Source organism: Muscardinus avellanarius (genome assembly GCF_963383645.1).
Source record: "Muscardinus avellanarius genome assembly, chromosome: 7".
In the NCBI taxonomy this organism is placed as follows: Eukaryota; Metazoa; Chordata; class Mammalia; order Rodentia; family Gliridae; genus Muscardinus; species Muscardinus avellanarius.
The window spans coordinates 43,078,945-43,093,360 of NC_137793.1; the positions used below are offsets into that span (position 1 = coordinate 43,078,945).

At 39.3% G+C, this 14,416-nt stretch overlaps 2 pseudogenes across 2 annotated transcripts; one reads left to right on the forward strand and one right to left on the reverse strand.

The window, feature by feature from the left end:
• Window positions 1-404: 404 nt before the first annotated feature.
• LOC308264787 (importin-5-like) lies at window positions 405-3,647 on the reverse strand (annotated as a pseudogene). Its single transcript has one exon. The product of its transcript is annotated as an importin-5-like (transcript).
• A 1,820-nt stretch (window positions 3,648-5,467) lies between these two features.
• Window positions 5,468-6,172, forward strand: LOC308265377 (dnaJ homolog subfamily A member 1-like; annotated as a pseudogene). The gene has a single exon. The product of its transcript is annotated as a dnaJ homolog subfamily A member 1-like (transcript).
• Window positions 6,173-14,416: the final 8,244 nt, after the last annotated feature.

Sequence of the window (14,416 nt, forward strand, 5' to 3'; positions counted from 1 at the left end):
ACTCACATTCCAATTAATAGGATGTGCTCTAGGCATCGCAATTTAACACACATGTATGCTGAGTAACTGATGTATGCTGAGTAGCTGTTGTTCCTTAAATTGCCTCAGAGCTAATGAGAAAATTGACTTTATTTCCCATTCTGTTCACATGGGTGGGATATATCAATAGAAAAATATTCTTCAGTGCTACTGTAGGGCTTACGGGGAACTGCTTCATGGTCTCACAGAAATCCATTGCAATTCCACTCCGCACGGGGCTGCTCTTCCTGCCTGTGGATCTCCAGAAGAATGGCCTATACACAACACTACCGCTCTCTCTTGCTCAAAAATAAAGCAAAGAAACCTAAACAAAAGGGTAAACGTTTATTTGGAGTTAGTTTTCTGGTGGGTGATATTAAGGCCCTTCAAGCAGAGTTCAGGAGCTCCTGTATGGCTGCCTGCTGCTCAGGACTGAGCTGTGCTATGCATTCAGTCCATAATCCTCCAGAAGTTTGTACTTGGTGAACTACTACTAGCCAAACATTTGGCACAAGGATCTTCATGTTTAATGGCCTCATGTATTTCTCCATCTGCATTATATTGAATATTTTGGGCAGATTGGTATTGTTTGGGCCAAGAACGATTGGGTGATTGCTTTCGATCAGGTCGCAGAGGTAACTGAAAGTCTGAACAGCCTCTTCTTTGTCTTTATGCAGTGGAAGCCAAGACAACCAGTGTGGTAGGACTTCTTCAACATTCACACAGTAGGACTTGAACTTCATAATTTTCCTTACTGCTGAGATGCAGTTCTCTGTAGCATTGACGTTTTCTTTGGTCTTAGAATCCACAGACTGAGTAACTCTTACAAGCAGTGGCAGGGCTTCTGTACAAAAAGGGCGATAGTTGTCTCCGCCATACTGTGCCATGACCCCCACGCCATACGCAGCAGCTTGCCTCACTTCTGGACTGCTGTCACACACATACTGAAGCATCGGCCTTAAGAAATATTCTGCATACTTAAACGAGGCTGGACTACAGTGCTCGATGACATCATCGAAGATGCATAATCCCCATTGTCTGTCTGGCCAAGGTCTATGAGGGCAAATTAGGTTGACAATTAATGGAAGGAATTGTTCAAACCACGGTAACACCTTTTCCTTGTAGCTACTGAATATCGAATGCAAAATATCTGACACTTTGGTCAGAATATAAACATCATTATCATCCTCATCTTGCAGTGACTCTTCAACCTGTTCATCATAGTCTTCATCTTGTCTTTTAACTTGCCACAACTCTTGATTTTTAAAATGTTCTTCAAGTTTTGCTTTCAGTATACCTCCCAGTTCTTCAAAGTGTTCATTATTAAGGCATCCATCTCCCATCACTTCAATGCACTTGGCGAAAGAATGCATGATTTCTGAGAGAACATCTGAATCTGGCTCTGTGCCAATGGCCTTGATTAAAGCATCACACATGAAATGCCACATCTGTGTGAGATACTCAGGACCCCGGACCCTTGCACACTCCAGGAGAAGAGGCATGGACTCTGCTGCTGCCACGCGAACACCATCATGGACATAAAATTTCAGCAAAGGGACCATCAATTTGACGACTTGTTCGGTATATTCCACGAAACCTTCCTTTAACTCCTTGGCTTAGCAAACCAACATCTGGCAAGCAGTTGATTTTTCTTCTAGTCCTGCAGTTTTAATAACAAAACTCTGCTGATCTCCAAGGTTCACAAACTCCCAGCCATCATCATCACTCATATTCTCCATGTCTTGGGTATCAAGAAGCGCGACTTCAGGCTTAATGGAAGCTATCTTCATTAGAGGCCCCATGACCACTGGAAGGTATTGCTGAAATTCTTTCCCAAGGATTTTGTACATTCTGGCCCATGCCGAGATCATGTAGGAGATCTGAGGGTCATCATCCTCCATGTCATTGAAATCCGTCTGGGTCTTCAACACCAGCTGCATCACATCTGAGGCGTCCTGCATGAACTTTTCCTTTCCGACAACCAGACCAATGAGGCTGATGCACTCGATGGTCTTTCCCCTCAGGAGTCTGAGCTCCTTCTGAACTGCATTCTCCACAATGTGCTTCAGTGACGGCATAAATTATAGTAGAGGACAAATTTTTCTTCTGCAGTATCTGCAACTGATGCAATGGATGTCACAACTTGTTCCAAAACTAGCTTGGTACTTTTCTGAATCAACTCCTGAAGTTTAAGTACCATAATAGAGTACAGATGCTTCACCAAATTGTCTAAGTATGGAAATAAGCAGTGACTTGGGGCAGTTTTCCGTGAAGTTGATGAGGGCAGCAGCGGCGTGGGCCTGCACCCGCTGGTTGCCTTGGTCTTCCATAGTCTGGAGCAGAGCTGCAATCACCTTCTTGTGAAATTTCTTTAGGAAACCAGGTGCAAAATCTGTAGCCATCTGTCCCACAGCATTGTATACTGCATATCTTACTCTTGGATGAGGATCTTGAAGAAAAAGTAAAACAAAATTCACTATCTCATTTAGAATTCCTTCCATTTGCTGGTGGCATCCTTCACCAATAGCGGATAAGGCCATCAACCCCGCATGTCGATATTTCCAGTCAGGGTTTTGAAGTATTTGCATAATGTGTTCCTTGATCATTGGCAAGACAAGCTACCTACCAAGACCACATGCCATCCGGTCTAAAGTGCTCTCACCAGCAACTGCATTGCTATCAAAGTCGTCATCTTCCAGCTCATCAGCGTTGGCCCAGTCCTCGTCTTCTTCCAGATCCACCATCATGGCTAACATCTGAGGAATTGTCTGTGCAATGACATTAGTATGCTTTCTCAGCATGGCAGCCGCAGTCTCAGAGAGGGTGACAATCACCTCGAGGGTGAGCTGGTGCTGCATATTGTTGAGGTTGGTGTCTCCACCCAACTTTAGATTTAGCTGTAGAGGTGCTTCCAAGTGAGGACGCAAATACTTTGGAACAGTATCTGCAATCTCAACGAGGGATTTTAGGACTGAATCATCATTTTGGTAGCACGAGTCAGTCACAGCCTGTAAGAATCCAGGTAACAAGTCTGCAAAATGTTTGAATAGAGCAACATTATGCTCATTTGCAAGTATAAATGCAGCTATTGCTCTAGCAGATAAGGTTCTGATCGATGGATGCTCCTGATCTTGCATACACTGAACTAACATCCGTTTGATGACGTCTAAATAGTGCTGCTGTTGGTTTCCAAAAATTCCAGGAAAGTTCCAGAATATGTGAAGGGCAGCTTCCCGCAGTCCCATGTTTTGAGAGCTGACTGAATCACAAAGGAACTTCAAACCTTCAGGCCACTGGTTGTTGCCATCTTCATCTATTAGATTCCTGGCCAATTCTGCAGCAATATCACAAATATTTTTCCTCATGCTAGATTGTGTTTCCATCTGAATAATTATTAATAGTTCACTCTTGATGGCAGTCTGAACATCTGATGGAAGAGTTGGATAGACTTCATCAAATGCAGAGGACAAAAGACGTCTCAGAAGAAAGGCAGCCATTTGTCTAGCCTCCTCAGCAGCGGTTGTATTTCTGATGGCTTGTAAAAGGAATGTGATCTTTGATTGGCCTGGGATATTCTCATATGTTTCCTCCGCCTGTTTCCGGACCACATTGTCGGGGCTGAGCAGGTTTCCCAGGCTGCCGCCATTGCGCTAGGCGTGAGAGAGAAGGGGGGAGGGGAGACAGGAGCCTTGAGGCGCGCTGGCGGGCCGCGGGAGGGGCGGGGGCCTCCATGATTATCTTATGACTAACTTTTTGTTGGAGTAAATAAAAATGTAATTTTTTAGATTACCCAATTTTTACTCATTTTTTTAAAAATGAAACTGAGATAATTTTTAGTTTCCTACATCTCAAGGCAAGCAGAAGACAAATTACCAAAGGAATTTTGAACAAGAAAATTGGAGGGCATGAAACTGTCAAATATCTATCTATCTATCTATCTATCTATCTATCTATCTATCTATATCTATATCTATCTATCTATCTCTATATATATATATATTTACTATAGTAAGAGTAATTTAGGATAGTGTGTCATTTTAAGAAATATAGAGAAAATGGTGGAACAGAATGGAGAATTAAGCATGAGTACACACATTAATATTGATTCACAAAATAAATAAAATCTAAAACAATAATATAGAATTTAAAATTTAAAAAATGAAAAAAGTGATGTACTATATTACTATCAATACAAAAAACTATGTGAAAGCTCTTTAGAAATCTAGAGTGCATCATAAAAATAGGATATCCATTTCATCAGAAATCTAAAGTTTCTTAACATCAAAAAATATATATATACATTGCCAGGCATGGTGGCACATGCTTGTAATCTCATTAGTTGGGAGGCTGAGGCAAGAGACAATTTTTCAGCCAGCCTCAGCTACTTAGTGGGGCCCTCTGCAATTTAGTGAGATCCTGTTCCAAAATAAAGAATTTGAAAAATGATCTGAGAGAGTGTCGCTCAGAGGTAGCATGTCTTTCGGTTCAATCCCCAGCACTGAAAAAAAAATATGAAAATGTATATATATGAAAAAACAGTCACACAATGACATGAAACCAGAAAAATAAACAATTATAGTAGAAGATGTTTAAAACCTTTCACTTAGAATAGGGAAGGGGATTTAGCTTGCAGGTACAATGCAAAAAAAAAAAAAAAGACAAAGTTATTTCTATAAGTACCCTAAAAAATCTGCCTTGAAACTGATTACAAAATTGGAAGATAAAAACAATCTATATCTATATCTATATCTATCTACCTATCTATCTATCTATATAAATATATATATATAATAAAAAAGAATATGATGAAAAATTTCTGTCGATCAACTTTAATCTAGACAAAATGGACACGTCTTAAAATGGTAAAAACTTTGTAGTAAGTAGTTTCTTTCACCATTTTCTACAGCCAGTGAAAGGGCTGTGGCCAGTGTGAGTCAGAAGAAAGGAGCATGGAGCCCTGTGTAGCTCCAGCAGCAGCCGCTCCTCCACCTCTCATTGAGTGTTCTGAAGAGTTTTGCCTTGGGAACCCAATGCCACCCAGAAAGAATTGAAAAAGGCATATAAGAAGCTGGCCTTGCAGTACCACCCTGATAAAAATTGCAATGAAGGAGAAAAGTTTACATAGATTTCAAAAGCTTTTGAAGTTCTCTCTGATGCCAATAAAAGGAATTATATAACAAAAAAGAGAGCAGGCAATTAAAGAGGGTGGTGCAGGTGGTGCTTTTGGCTCCCCATGGACATCTTCAGTATGTGTTTTGGAGGAAGAGGAAGGATGCACAAAGAAAGCAAAAGTAAAAATGTGCATCAGCTCTCAGAAACCTTAGAAGATTTACATAATGGTGCAACAAAAAAACTGGCTCTGCAAAAGAATGTGATTTGTGACAAATGTGAAGGCCAAGATGGTAAGAAAGGACCAGTAGAGTGCTGTCCCAGCTGCTGAGGTACTGGAATGCAGGTAAGAATTCACCAGATAGGACCCAGGATGGTTCAGCAAATTCAGTCTGTATACATGGAGTGCCAGGGGCATGGGGAATGGATCAGTCCTAAAGACAGATTTAAATCTGTAATGGAAGGAAGATTCTAGAAGTTCATATTGACAAAAGCATGAAAGATGGTCAGAAGATAACATTCCATGGTGAAGGAAACCAAGAGCCAGGACTGGAGCCAGGAGGTATTATCAGTGTGTTAGATCAAAAAGACCATGTTATTTTTTACTTAAGGAGGAGAAGACCTGTTCATGTGTATGGATATACAGTTGGTTAAAGCACTGTTTGGTTTCCAAAAGTCAATATATACTATTGAAAACTGAACCATAGTCATCAACTCTCATCCAGGTCAGATTGTCAAGCATGGAGATATAAAGTGTGTGCTCAATGAAGGCATGCCAATGTATCATAGACCACATGAAAAAGTATACCTAATCATTGAGTTTAAGGTAAACTTTCCTGAAAATGGTTTTCTTTCTCCTGATAAACTCTCCCTGCTGGAAAAGCTTCTACCTGAGAGGAAGGAAGTAGAAGAGACTGATGAGATGGATCAAGTAGAACTAGTGGACTTTGATCCAAATCAGGAAAGACAGCGCCATTATAATGGAAAAGTTTATGAGGATGATGAACATCAACCCACTGGTGGTGTTCAGTGTCAGACCTCTTAATGGGGCCAGTGAAGGACACTCACTGCAGGCATTTTATATGCAGTGGTGAGTGAGTGAAAGACTATAATCATAATATGCTCACTACTTGCTATTGTTTTTGTTTTAATGTTCAATTATAGTAGTGTTTTAAAAGTTAAAATGAAGAATAAACACAAATATAAAAGCTCTGATTTTTCCCTGTATGTATGATGACTTCATTGTGCAAGATAAAATTTAATATCTATAAAAACTACTTTAAAATGAATTTCTCCTAGTATCTGTTAGCCTATACCTTGTAATTGACTTAAGTTGTGATTGAAATGCTAGAAATATGTGTGATTTCAGTTTATGATCCTTCATTGTTAAGTTGTGGAATTAAAACTCTATTTAAGTAGCAATCAGGAAAAAAATGAAGAGAAGTATTAGTCTTTCTAGTTATTTTTATTATGTGGGACACATTGTGATACCTCCACATTCTGTTGCCTCAACTATCACTTGAAGATAGCTTAATATATAATTTAGCCTGTGGTATCAGGTATCAATGATAGAAATGATAATTTTTCAAAGAAGGACTTATTATAATATGCTGCTTCTGGGACTTGCATGTGAATATTTGCATTCCCTTCTGCTGTGCCAACATACATACTATGTTGACCATTCATGGTTATATTCTTTTTTCCTCGAACTTAGACAACAATAAACCCTTCAGTAGTGATCTCCAGAGTTAGGTAACTTAGAAATTAAAGTTGGGAAAAACTATACATGGAGAAGTAATTTGCATGTATAACACAGAAAGGTGTTCCCTAGATATGTTACAGGCTTATTTTAAACCCTGATTTATGTTCAAAAGTAACTGTTATTTAATGTTGGTAGTATAGAAACATGATAAATAGCTTTAATTGCATGTTTCAAAACCATATGTTCACATGCTTAAATCTGAGTATCAGATTTAAGCAATCAACATATATAAGTGTCTCCTTAATATACTGATTACAAAGCATCAAAAAGATAAAAAACTGCCAGGTGTGGTGGCACAAGCTTGTAATCCCAGCATTCGGGGGGGCTGAGATTGGAGGATGGCAGTTTGCAGACAGCCTCAGCTACTTAGTGAGGCCCTCTGCAAATTAGTGAGACACTGTTTCAAAATAAAGAATAAAAAAAATAATTCAAGAAAACAATTAAAAATTTACCTGTGCTGTTTTAAAGAATTAAATCTGTAATAAAATCTTTCAAAAAAGTAAAAAAAAACAATGTTTCAAAAATAAAATTTTAGGACTTCCAGGAAGATGGCGATGGAGGAAAGCGGCACTTACAAGTCCCGCTAACAATCGAACTCTATTATCACAAAACCAGCGCCTTTCAGAGCCAGAAAACACCACCAGCAAAGAAATAAAAACTGTGAATACAAGGGACAGAGAAAAAGAGGGCTGGAAAAACAAGGCACCAGAAAGAAACCAGCGCGAAGTGCCGCAGTCGCTGTGGCATGGAGCAGCTGGAGCCGCGGCACAAAGCAGCTGGAGCAGCCAGGGCCGCAGTGCGGAGCAGCCAGAGCCGTGGCGCAAAGTGGCCAGAGCGGCAGGAGCCGAAGCGCAGAGCAGCGTAGCCTACATCTTCCCTAGCAGCACCAGGCTCCAGAGAGAAGGGAAACTCAGAACAGAGCTCAAATCCAGAGAGGAGGTACACCGGCCCCGCGGCCTAGGACACAGCAGCAGCACCTTACTGCTGGCGGCAGCGGCGAGTTCACCGGATGGCTCTAGGCCAACACACTCAACCAGCCACCAGGCACCAGAGAGAAGGAGTGGACAGCGAGCTGAGGTGAGCTGCTGCTGAACAGCTGGGTGGCAGTCAGCAGTTTTTTCGGCGCAAGGAGCGTCTAAAGCTCCCAAGGGCCAGGATCAGCACACCCTGCAGGGACTCAGCGGAGCTCAAAACCAGAGAAGAACTACGCCAACCTCACGGCCGAGGACGCAACAGCAGCACCTTACTGCCGGCAGCAGCGGTGAGTTCACTAGACAGCTGAAGACCAACGCACTCAACCAGCTACCAGGCTCCAGAGAGGAGGGGTGGACAGCAAGCCGAGGTGAGCAGGTGCTGAACAGCCGGGTGGCAGTCAGCAGTTTTTTCAGCATAGGGAACATCTAAAGCTCCCAAGGGCCGGGCACAGCACACTTGGCAGGGACTCATAGCGGAGCTCAAAACCAGAGAATACGCCGCAACATGGCTGAGGGTGTGGCAGTGGTGCCATATTACCAGTGGTGGCAGCAGTGAATCCACCGAGTTCACTACAGCTCCATCAGTGCACTCAACAACCATGAGTCAAATTGCGACCCTAGGGGAGAAATCCCAGTACTGCACTCCCAGGGACTTGCGCAGATAGTCTCCCTGGGTCGGAGGTTTTAGCAGTGCAGCCCAGTGGGGGAGTGGCGGTGGCAGAGATATCACACCATATCAACTCCCCGCTGGAGAATGCCCAACTTGGCACCCCCCACGGTCTAAGCAGCCTCGATTGACTCCATGGGTCTGAGACTTTGTTATACAACCCAGTAAAGGAGTAGCGGTGACTGAGATACCACAGACTCGAGATCCAGAGCATCATAAGTGAACTCGTAGTGACCCAGGGAAGACCCAAGAAGGCACAAACTTCCAAAATCATGGGAAAGAGAAATAACAATGGAGCAGTGAATGCCCACAACCCCACAACATCAGAATCAGATAACATAGAAATCCAAAGATCTATAGGAGATCAAATCAGGAAAATAACTTTAGAAATAATAGAGGACTTTTGAAAAGAATTCGGAGAGAGTCAAAAAGAGATAAAGGATGCAATCATTGAAATAAAGGCCTAAATTCAAAGTATAAAAAACAGATTAGACCACATAGAGAATAGAATCTCACTTCTTGAAGGTGATGATTCCAAAAATGAATGCATAGTTTCTAATTTAGAAAAAAAAATCAGACATAACAAAACCTCTGGGACACTTTGAAGGCAGTATTAAGAGGAAAATTTATAGCACCGAGTGCTCACATAGAAAAAACAGAAAATCTTCAAATAAATAGCCTAATGAGACACCTCAAAGCCCAGCAGAAGATGGGAAATTATTAAAATTAGAGCAGAAATTAATGAAATAGAGAATAAAAAAAAACAATACAGAAAATCAACAAAACCAAAAGCTGGTTTCTTGAAAAAATTAACAAGATTGATAAACCACTAGCCAACCTAACTAAAAAAAAGAGAGAATCAAACAAATTATGAAGATAAGGGATGAAAAAGGAGAAATTACTACTGACAGCATAGAAATCCAGAGGATTATCAGAAACTATTTTGCAAAACTATACTCCAACAAAATGGAAAATCTGGAGGAAATATACAACTTCCTAGATAAATACAACCTTCCTAAACTGAGTCAAGAAGATATAGAACTCTTAAACCAACCAATAACAATCAAAGAGATGGAAACAGCAAAAAAGAGCTTACCATCAAAGAAAAGCCCAGGACCAGATGGTTTCCCAAGTGAATTCTATAAAACCTTTATAGAAGAACTAACCCCAATACTACTCAAATTATTTTGGGAAATAGAAAAAACTGGGACTCTCCCAAATACATTCTATGAAGCCAACATCACACTAATACCCAAACCGAATAAAGACAGTTCAAGGAAGGAAAACTACAGGCCTATATCTCTGATGAACTTGGATGCAAAACTATTAAACAAAATACTAGCAACACTCATTCAAAACCACATCAAGAAAATCATTCACTATGACCAGGTAGGGTTCATCCCAGGGATGCAAGGCTGGTTCAGTATATGAAAATCAATCCATGTAATTCATCATATAAACAGAATCAAAGACAAAAACCACATGATCATCTCAATAGATGCTGAAAAAGCATTTGATAAAATTCAACATCCATTTATGATAAAAACACTGCAGAGAATTGGAATAGAAGGAACATATCTCAACATGATTAAGGCAATCTACAATAAGCCCACCAACAACATCATATTAAATGGGGAAAAACTTCAAGAATTCCCCCTAAAAACTGGAATGAGACAAGGATGTCCACTATCACCACTTCTCTTCAGTATAGTACTGGAGACTCTAGCCAGAGCAATAGGGCAAGAAAAGGAAATCAAAGGAGTACAAATAGGAAAAGAAGAACTTAAGCTTTCCTATTTGCAGATGACATGATACTATATTTAGAAAACCCAACAAACTCAACCAAAAGGCTTATAGAACTGATCAACAAATTCAGCAAAGTATCTGGATACAAAATGAATCTTAAAATATCAGAAGCTTTCCTGTACCCAAACCATAAATCCACTGAAAAATAAATTTAGAAAACACTTCCACTCAGGATTTCCCACAAGAAAATAAAATACCTAGGAATAAACTTGACCAAGGAGGTAAAAGATTTCTGCAAAGAAAATTATAAAACACTGAAAAAAAAATCAAAGAAGATCTTAGAAGATAGAAAGACCTTCCATGTTCATGGATTCGCAGAATAAATATCATTAAAGTGGCCATCCTCCCAAAAGTGATCTACAGATTTAATGCAATTCCCATTAAACTACAAAGATCATTCCTCACACACAAGGAAAAATCAGCCCTTAAATTTATCTGGAATAACAAAAAGCCCAGAATAGCCAAGGTAGTTCTCAGCAACAAAAACCACGCAGGAGAAATCACAATACCTGACTTTAAACTATACTACAAAGCCATTGTAATAAAAACAGCATGGTACTGGCAAAAGAACAGATATATAGACCAATGGAGCAGAATAGAAGACCCAGAAACAAGTCCACACACTTTCAGCCAATTGATTTTTGACAAAGGGGCCAAAAACATAGACTGGAAAAAAGATAGCCTCTTCAACAAATGGTGTTGGCAAAACTGTTTAAGCATATGCAGAAAATTGGATATTAATCCCACTTTTTCACCCTGTACAAAAGTCAACTCATGATGGATCAAAGACTTGGAAATTAAACCAGAGACCTTGAAGCTCCTTGAAGAAGGCATAGGTCCAACACAACGACACATAGGCACAGACAAACATTTCCTCAACAAGACCCCAAAGGCACAACAAATTAAAAGGAGAATCAATACATGGGATTGCATGAAACTGAAGAGCTTCTGTTCAGCAAAGGAAACTATCAAGAACCTCAATCAAGAGCCAACAGAATGGGAGAAGATTTTTGCCACCTACACTACCGATAGAGGATTAATATCTAGAATATACAGAGAACTCAAGCAACTCAACACAGAAAACAAAGCATCCAATAACAAAATGGGCAAATGATCTAAATAGACACTTCGCAAAAGAAGAAATTCAAATGGCCAATAAATAAATGAAAAAATGCTCAACATCATTGGCAATCAGAGAGATGCAAATCAAAACTACCCTGAGATTTCACCTAACTCCAACTAGAATGGCAATCATTCAAAACACAACAACAGATGCTGGCGAGGATGTGTAGAAGTGGAAACTCTAAGACATTGTTGGTGGGATTGCAAATTAGTGCAACCACTTTGGAAAACAGTATGGAGAATCCTCAGAAGAATGGGAACAAATCTCGCATTTGATCCAGCAATACCACTGTTGGGTATCTACCCAAAAGGAAAGAAACCTAACTACCAAACTAATGCATGTGATGAATGGATCACAAAACTGTGGGATATGTACACAATGGAATTTTACTCAGTCATCAAAAGAAACTCAGTTACATCATTTTCAGGGAAATGGATGGAACTGGAAGACATTATGCTAAGTGAGATTAGTCAGTCACAAAAAATAAGAAATCAGATGCTTTCCCTAATATGTGAGAGTTAGGAAGAAATGGGTCATAGGAGGAACTCTTGAAAGAGGAAATCCTATAGAGGAGCAAACAAGACAACCTAAAGGAGGAGAAAGGAGGGGGAAGAGGAAAATCTCTAAAACACACAATGTACTTGAACATATCGAAGTCAATCACTAGGCTAAGCAAGGGAGGGAGGGACAGGGAGGGAATGGGATGGGAATTGGGTAGGGGTTAAATCAGCGATGAGTACATGTTTGTACACACATGTTTTTTACCCCAATATGTTGTATGAATATAATGCACCAATAAAAATATTAAAAAAATAAAATTTTAATTCATTTATTTCTTTTATAGTTATTGAAGGATTACTAAACTGTTTCAGGAATGCTATAAATTATAATTAAATACCAATGAAAAAAACCAGATCTTTTTTATCCTACTGAGTTTACTTTGCAGCTGAAAAATACAGATTTCAGCAATAAATTTATGGTCACATATTTACAAGTAACTTCCTTTTCTAGATAATGATAAGTGAAAGAAATGGAGAATAAGCAAGATGGATAGTAGATGCAAAGGGAATGGAAAAGATGGTTAGAGTAAGTTATATTGAAAATGTGTGATGTGTGTTCATCAACTTTTTGTCATTGTGACCAAAATACTCGACAAGAGCAACTTAGAGTAGGAAAAGTTTATTTTGACTCATAGTTTCAGAGATCAGCTGGCTCCATTGCTTTGGGCGTTGCTGGGGAAGAACATCATGGTGCAAAGCTGTTCAGCTCCTGGAAGCCAGGAAGGAGAGAGAAAGAGAGAAAGAGAGAAGAGAGGAGAGAGGAGGAAGGGAGGGAGGGAGGGAGGGAGGGGGAGAGAGAGAGAGAGAGAGAGAGAGAGAGAGAGAGAGAGAGAGAAGAGAAAAGAGAGGGGAGAGGGGAGAAAAGGAAGAGGAGGAGGAGGAGGAGGAAGAGAAGGAGGAAGAAGAAATTGTTAAACCATTCCAAGGTGCACCTCATCTCCACTGACCTATTTCCTCCAGCTAGGACCCACCTCCCAATAGTCCATTTATCTATCACTGATACATTTGATGGATTAATCCACTGATGAAGGAAGAGCCTTCATCATCTAAGTCAATGCCTAAGAGCCCAACATCTGAACCTTTGACTTTAGAGGAACAGTGTATATGCAAACCATAACAACATGCAATTTTAGTAACATAAAGGAGTTGAGAAAGTTTAGAGCTGTGTGGGAGAAGAGCATTTGGGTAGAAGGATTAGCTGTGTGAAGCCACTGTGGAATTTAGAGTAAAACGGTGACTAGTCTGACTCACATTTTAAATACCACCTTTGCTTAATGTTGAAAAGGAAATGAAGTAGGTGGGGTGAAAATGAAAGCAGGATAAACTGGGGCTGGGGTGGGCATAATCTAACTGATCTAATGATGGATCAGACCCTGGTAATGGCAGTGGAGATGTGAGTTTTCTGATTGTGGAAACACTTTGGAGATAAAGTTAATGGGATTTTCAGATTGACTGGGTGTGAAATGCGAATGGAAGAGTTCAGGATAAATGTGTGATTTAAGTTTGAACAACTGATATAATGGCCTTTTTGCCACTTGATATTAGAAAGACTGAAGGAGAGAGTTTAGAGTAGTATCAGATCTTTGTGTCTGAAATATCTAGTAAACTTTCAAGAAGAGACACTGAATAGACACTTGTACACACATATCAGATATTTATGAATGTATTCTAGTAAAATGATATGACTTTATAATATTACACATAAATCGTTCATGTAGTTGTGATATTGATTGAAGCCAGAAATAAAGTACACAAATTTAAACAAAATAGGACTTAACCTAAGCTCTGAGGATTTCTATAGGTCTGAGGAAGAAAAATAGATTAGAATAAAGCAAAAATGATTTAATGAAATCATAAACCACAAGTCATAGATAACATAGAAAACATGACTATATTAAAATTAAAAACAATAAAGACAGTCAAAATACAAGCTATGAATGTAAGAAATCATTTGTTAGTTTACCAATGTTAGTGTTCATAATTAATTAAGACATAAAATTAAAATATTTGCTCTTGTCTCTTGCACCTGCTTTATCCACTCAGGTGTGATTCATGTGTAATGTTTAATTTTAAACTGTGGAGTGTTTCCTAGATATCATTTCATTGTTTCTGGTTTAATTTCACTATCTAGAAATAAACTAGAAATATGGGAACATAAATTTTGCAAGTTTTATCTTTTTACCAGATACTGTGTCTATATATGGTTTTAATTTCTTAACATTCCTTAATTTTACTCTTAATTTGCCTCTATTTAAATTTTGGAGAGAAGTTGTTTAATTCTTAAACGGTTAAAGCCAAAAAAATTCAGAGGTCAAGCTGGTAGGTTTATTCAGTTTATGCACCTGTTTAAATTTCTTCCAATACCAAATCCTTAAAAATGTTTATATTAAAATATAC